Genomic DNA, 6,403 nt, shown 5'->3' with positions numbered 1-6,403 from the left:
CAATGAGGACCAGCATCAACAGTGTAGTAAAAACCAGAGGCCTCAAACCAGATCAATGACTGTTTGCAATGAAAACTTTCAAGTAAAGATAAATGGACAAAGGGGTTCACAATATGGCTCACCATGTCACACTACAGTTTCCATGATAAGAGTTTTTAAGTTTTTCCCCCTTTTTCTTTTCTATTTTTTCTCTTAAATTTTGTTTTATTTGGGGGGGTTACAGAGGAGGAGGGCAGATATGAGTGGGATAGGGAAATGAATGGACTCAAGATACATCATGTAAATAACACATAAAATTAATTAATTAATTAATTAATTTTAGTCATTAAGGTGGGCATATAAACACTCATATGTTACTATACCAGATTGCATTTTTTGCAAAGGAAATATACATATTTAAGTATCTTCTTACATAATTTTCTACTTTAATAAACTGCATATTAAATATACTTTTAAAGAACTATTTTAATATTGTCTAATCTTTCTTAAAATATCCCTGCCAAAAAGAAATCGTGTCATTTCTATTATCTAATAGTAAATGTGGACAATACAGTTTCCTATAGCTACAAGCACAGTAGGGACACCAGAACCCAAATATTTTGAGACTTTGAGTCCTCTTGTTATTCTGATCTGTTTTGTAAAGAGATCAAATCTTGTCTACATAATACTAAATTGTACCATTAACAGATTCTTTACCTAGGAGCATATAACGACACCCATGTAGACATATTATAAAAATGAATATTCTGCCTTAAATGCATGCATCAGATTCCTCACACATCCCAGTGTTCTTTTAATCGTACTTGCTCTGGAATCTTACATAGCCCTGCTGAATAGTAACCCTGAGGGCACAGAAACAAAGAGAGAGAAACAGGTAAAATAAATAAAGTTCCTAGAGATGTCTTTACTCCAGTTGCATTTCACTCCTTTTAATTTTTTTTCAAGACAGAATTTCTCTTTATAGCCCTGGCTGTCTTGTAATTCACTCTGTACTGGGCTGGCCTTGAACTTGCAGATTCGCCTGCCTCTGCCTCCATGTACTTGCATTAAAGGTGTTCACCACCACTTCCCAGCCAGTTTTATATCTTAATCCATTACTTTCAACAAATTTACTTCAACTTGAATCTCAACGACTCTGGATATGTTATTTACCCTTAAACACTAATTTGAGACACTAGTCCAGTCCACGCACCCAAAAGTAAGTCACAATTCATTTTTAAAATCTAAGCAAATTATTCTTCAAGATTATGCTATCCAAAACTAATATATCTCTTGTATTTATTAGAGATAGTGGGGAAAAACCTGGTTATGATGCTGGATCAGGTAAAAAATATTTTTGGAATACAAAAACAGCATTAATTTATTTAAAAACTGAACTTTAAGCTTTAATGACTACATTGTATTAAGCAAGTGTAAGAGTTTATGACAAGAATCCTGAAGATATTAGTGTCATTACTGGCTATATTTCTACTGCAGATGGAAATTTCCAGTGTGGTGCTACTAAAAAGTTCAAAGGTGTTATATTCTAAATCTTAATTTTATGCCCTTCACATACATCTCACAGAAACTTTTTCTTATCAAAATCAATCTGTTTAAAACACTGGTCTGTCTCTTCCCAAATCTACAGCATTAGAAGATGTGTTCTTATGTGCCTACCCAAGAGTAGGGAATAGCATTGATCAAAAAAGGATCTTGTCTGGTTTTATCATTAAAAATGACTTCATTTTAAATAATGATTACAAATTGAAATAGGTGTAAGCAATCCAATAGACTGTGCCTTCACATTTTCCATGATATAAATTACACATTTCCACATTTGTTCAGCCTGTGTTCTTATTCATTTAAGTTACTTTAAGTCAATATCCAATAGCCAGGCTAGAGATTCACATTTTGTTGAAAAATGGCAAGAGATTTTTAGGTTTAAATTGTGTTTTCCAAATAATAATTTATGTGTTCCAGATAAATCACTATGACAATGCTAGTCACTAAGGGTCTCCAGAAATTGGTCATTGTTCCCTCTATACTGGATCAAAAAAGGATTGAGATGATTATTCAAGCCCACCACCACCACCAATGTGGATGGGACCATGTAATTCAGTAAAACAAAAGAAACACTTGCCATTTCCATACAAGAACATTCACTTGCCAGTGTGATACTATTTAGAGCTCAATTCCATTAATCCACCCTATATCCTGGAATAATTGTATGATCAAACACTTTGGTCCAATTATAGTTAATATATAGTGGGATGGCTGGTTTTATTTTTTCTGATTTCATCAATTCATTTTTTTAAGATTTTAAATTTTATTGAAAATAGCTTTTCTTTCATATAATATGTTCTATTCATGGTATCAACTTGCCACAATTTCATATCACTTGCATAGGTTACCTCAGTTGAATAATTGTTTTGATTGCCTTAAATGATACGGGAAATCTACCCAAAGTATGTGTCTCACCTTCCAGGGTCAGCCCATTATAAAGGATGTCATAGAAGGAATATTCTCCCTTTTCTCACTTGGCCATCCCTCTTGCAGCTGAGCTGCAAGATTTACCATATTGTATCAGAACAAGCATTTCCAGGCTAAGAGTGGACTGGGAAAGTGGCTATCCAAGCACACTCAACATCTTCAGTGCAAGATTGGGGTTGCTGAGCCACCCAGCCCCAGGGACAGAGCAAATAACTTCACCCAGCTCTTAGACTCTCAGGTGTCAGACAGATATTAATATTAACCATATTACATAACCTGACTTAATAAATCATATCCTAGTTTCTTTGGTGAAGAGCATTATATACTGGTACTCTTTTGCTCTATGTCTAAAATTCATATATCAGTGAGTACATACCTTGGACTCTAAGGGATAAATGGTCCCCAGGAATGCAAAGTGCCATGAACTCCCAAACTAATTGGGGGCATGAGGGTGGGGGGGGGGAAAGGAGCTGCTACAATAAGAGCAAGAGAAGAGGAGAAGAGGAGAGGAAATGGAGGAGCAGAAACATTGAGTTGGGGGAAGAATAGAGGAAAGAGATCAAGATAAGAGATACGATATCAGAGGGAGCCACTATAGGCCCGAGAAGGGATCTGGAACCAGGGAGATCTCCAGAGACCTACAAGGAGGACACGATCTGACAATCCAGGCAATGGTGAAGAGGATAACCTAAAAACCCTCCCCCTAAAATGAGATTGATGACTTCTCTTTATGCCATCCTAGAGCCCTCATCCAGTGGCGGATGGAAACAGAGACAGACATCCACAGATATACAATGAGCTGAAATCGGGAATTTAGTTGAAGAGAGGGAGGAATGAAGAACGAAGGGGTCTGTACTAGGTTGGAGAAACCCACAGGAACAGGTGACCTGAACAAGGGAGAGCATATCGACCCCAGATGCTGTCCAGGAGGCCTGTACAAGACTGATCCCATGGATGTCAATGAGGAGGCCTCTGCACTCCAGGGAGCCTCTGGTAGTGGATTAGTATTTTTCCCTGGTGCAAGAAGGGACTTTGAGAGCCCATCCCATATGAAGGGTTACACTCTGGCCCTGGACACATGGGGAAGGGCCCAGGATCAGCATAGGAAGACTTGGTGGACTTTGCAGAGCCCCCGTTGAGGGCCCTACCCTGCCTGGGGAGTGGTGGGTGGATGGGGTGGGGGGTGGGCTGGGGGTGGGGGAGGAGGTTTGGGGGTGAGGGGAGGGAGAGGGAGAAGGGACTTGAAATAAGCTTCTTCCCTAACTAGAACTAATAAAAAAAATCATATCAATCCCATGAATTCTGTTCCTCTAGAGAACCCTGAGTAGCAAAAGTGCTCAGCAAACCTTGGTGGCTCAAAATCAGAGATTATAGGGACATGAGTCACCACAGACATGGCATACTTTGCTGCCTGAGACCACTTACTTAACTGAGTTTAATGTCATGGGCCTTTGAGATTTTGCATTCTGAAGAGACAAAGATAAATCCCTTACATTGTTTTCATTCTCCCAATTATGATAAGACTGCAATGGCTGCTTTTTGAGAATGTCAGTCAAAGTTTCTAATGAAATAAAATGTTTACATAATTTTTCTTTTTGATCTTGATAAGCCAAGTTCCCTTCACAGTATCTCTTGTCTACAGATTTTGCAAATTGTAGTTTTTAAATCTGTACATTTCATCTGCTTATCTGATCAATTTGTTTAAGCCTTATTTAGTACTGTGGAGAACTATATTACTTTACTCCCTAATTTCAAAAGAGTCAAGTGACTCAACTTTATTTCAACTTTTATACTACTCAATCATAATTAATTTTGATGATCTTTAGCTAAATTGGAAGCAATAGGCAGCTCTGTGGGAAAGGAAGAGGATAAGAGTCCGAGCAAAGCTCCCTGTCGGTGCCTCCAGCCTAATTTAAAGTGTGTTTGCTCCATAGCAGTGGGCTTGGGTAGGATAGCAGGTGATTCTCAGGACAGAATAGAAGGATCAGTTGTATCCCTGCCCAAACACAGTAAGTTTGTATGAGCATGGTGCTTCTCATTAGGCAATCAATAATACATTTTATTGGTTCCAGAACACTGCACAAAGCCCACTAAAAGTCATCTCACTCCACTGTTTTGAGTGTGAACACAACAATTAACTACAGGGGAAAAAAGTAAATTAGTTTTTCTGAAATCTGGAGGTTTTCTAGTTGTTAAAGCCCAATTACAAATTAGCAAGCTGTGAATAATCAGATTACAAAGTAATCAGGCTCCTAGTAGCAAGCACTTCCCTTGTAAAAACTCTGCAAAGATTCACAAAGTTTAAGTTCTATGGCAATGAATGGCAAATGAGAATGTCGTCCACACAATTACCTTGAATCTATAATGCATGACAGTTGACCATATGTATTTATCTATATGCACACACATACATATGTATGTACATTTGGCAGTGCACACATATATGTGTATACAACTTTAGTGTGAGTTATTTTTGTTATAGGCTTGCATAGATTTTAAAGACAGTAATGCTAATGTTAAATTGTTTTTGAAAAATTAAGTTTCGGGCAACATGACTCATAACAAGGTGAGTGACCCTTTGCTCTTGCCCAACTCCTGTCCAAAGCCCCATTCACCCTGATCTCTCTGGGCCTGTGCCTGATTCAAGTAGACCCACGCAGCCAGGGAGGAGCTCCCTGAGTCTGGAAACACCCCACTTTTCCTTCCCACTCGGCCGACCTGACCCCTACGGAACCTAACTCCTTCGGAGTGAGGAGACTACCTGGAGAGGCAAGATCATCCAGAGCTGTGGACATTGAATCCCTGGAGCACACACACCACCGGGTCACAAGAGGAGATATTTAGACCCCACCTGAACCCACTGGAAGAAGATATGTGAAGAAGACAGAATAAGAACTCACTCAACAACAGAAAGACCATTATGAAACCACCAGAATCTAGGGGCTCCACTCCAGCAAGATCTGAAAAGCTCAACACAAAAGATGAAGAAGAGATGGACCTGAAAAATTATCTCAGGAAGATGACACAGACCTTTAAAGAGGAAACAAGAAAATCCCTTAAAAAAATAGAAGAAAAAGCAAGCAAAAAATTACATGAAATGGAGGAAAAGACAAACCAAAAAATTCAAGAAATAAACAAATCTCTTAAAGAATCTAAAGAAACCCAAGAAAAAACAACCAAACAAGTGAAGGAAGCACTTAAAACAGTTCAAGGCATGAAAGCTGAAATAGACACAATAAAGAAAACACAGAATGAGGCGATGCTGGAAATGGAAAGGCTGGATAAACAATCTGGAACTAAAGATGTGAGTATAACCAATAGAATACAAGAGATGGAAGAGAGAATCTCAGCTATTGAAGACTCGCTAGAGGATATACATTCATCAATTGTACTGGCACAATTGGATTCAGACTTGCAGAAGATTGCAGATAGATCCAGACCTGTCACTAAGCACAAAAATTAGGTGCAAATGGATCAAAGATCTCTCCATAAATCCAGCCACACTGAATCTTCTAGAAGAGAAAGTGGGAGTTATCCTTGAACAAATGGGCAAAGGAGACTGCTTCCTGAACATTACACCACTAGCACAGACATTGAAGTCTGCAATTAATAAATGGGACCTCCTGAAACTGAGAAGCTTCTGCAAGGCAAAGGACACAGTAAGACAAAAAAAAAACGCCCACAAAATGGGAAAAGATCTTCACCAACCCCACATCTGACAGAGGGCTGATTTCCAAAATATACAAGGATCTCAAGAAGCTAGCCACCAAAATACCAAACAATGAAATTAAAAAGTGGGTGCAGAACTAAATAGAGAATTCTCAACACAGGTATCTGAAATGGCTGAAAGACACTTAAGAAAATGTTCAAAATCCTTGGCCATGAGAGAAATGCAACTCAAAACAAATCTGAGATACCACCTCACACCTGTCAG

The sequence above is a fragment of the Cricetulus griseus genome, chromosome 5, assembly GCF_003668045.3.
Source record: "Cricetulus griseus strain 17A/GY chromosome 5, alternate assembly CriGri-PICRH-1.0, whole genome shotgun sequence".
Taxonomy (NCBI): domain Eukaryota; kingdom Metazoa; phylum Chordata; class Mammalia; order Rodentia; family Cricetidae; genus Cricetulus; species Cricetulus griseus.
The sequence above is the reverse complement of the archived record's forward strand: the minus strand, read 5'-3'. Positions refer to the sequence as shown.